This window comes from Etheostoma spectabile, unplaced genomic scaffold (assembly GCF_008692095.1).
Source record: "Etheostoma spectabile isolate EspeVRDwgs_2016 unplaced genomic scaffold, UIUC_Espe_1.0 scaffold325, whole genome shotgun sequence".
Classification (NCBI taxonomy): domain Eukaryota; kingdom Metazoa; phylum Chordata; class Actinopteri; order Perciformes; family Percidae; genus Etheostoma; species Etheostoma spectabile.
Genome location: NW_022605585.1, coordinates 204,123 through 204,453, shown reverse-complemented (window position 1 = coordinate 204,453; position 331 = coordinate 204,123). Strand labels below are relative to the sequence as shown.

General features: G+C 32.3%; 2 protein-coding genes across 2 annotated transcripts in view; one reads left to right on the top strand and one right to left on the bottom strand.

The window, feature by feature from the left end:
- The window catches only part of LOC116686201 (G protein-coupled receptor kinase 5), a 26,130-nt gene that overhangs the window by 2,287 nt on the left and 23,512 nt on the right, over positions 1 to 331 (bottom strand). The window lies entirely within an intron of this gene.
- Positions 1 to 331, top strand: part of LOC116686198 (set1/Ash2 histone methyltransferase complex subunit ASH2) — a 38,030-nt gene that overhangs the window by 24,897 nt on the left and 12,802 nt on the right. The gene's annotated exons all lie outside the window — the stretch shown is intronic.

Sequence of the window (331 nt, the reverse complement as noted above, 5' to 3'; positions counted from 1 at the left end):
TACATACGCTAAACAGAAACAATATAGAGGCAATGAGTGAACGAAGAGTTCAATAAAAATTATTTAAATGTGGAGCATAGTGCAGGGATACTAGGATAAATAGTATTATGTTGTTATATTACAATATGAACAGTATGAACATTATGGACAGTTCTGAAATGAGAACAGGACACTTATCAGCGCTCTAAGAGGACTAAGTCCGAAGTAGAGCTGGGCAATATATCAATATTATATCAATATCGAGATATGAGACTAGATATCTTCTTAGATTTTGGATATCGTAATATTTTAATATGACATAAGTGTCTTTTCCTGGTTTTAAAGGCTGCAT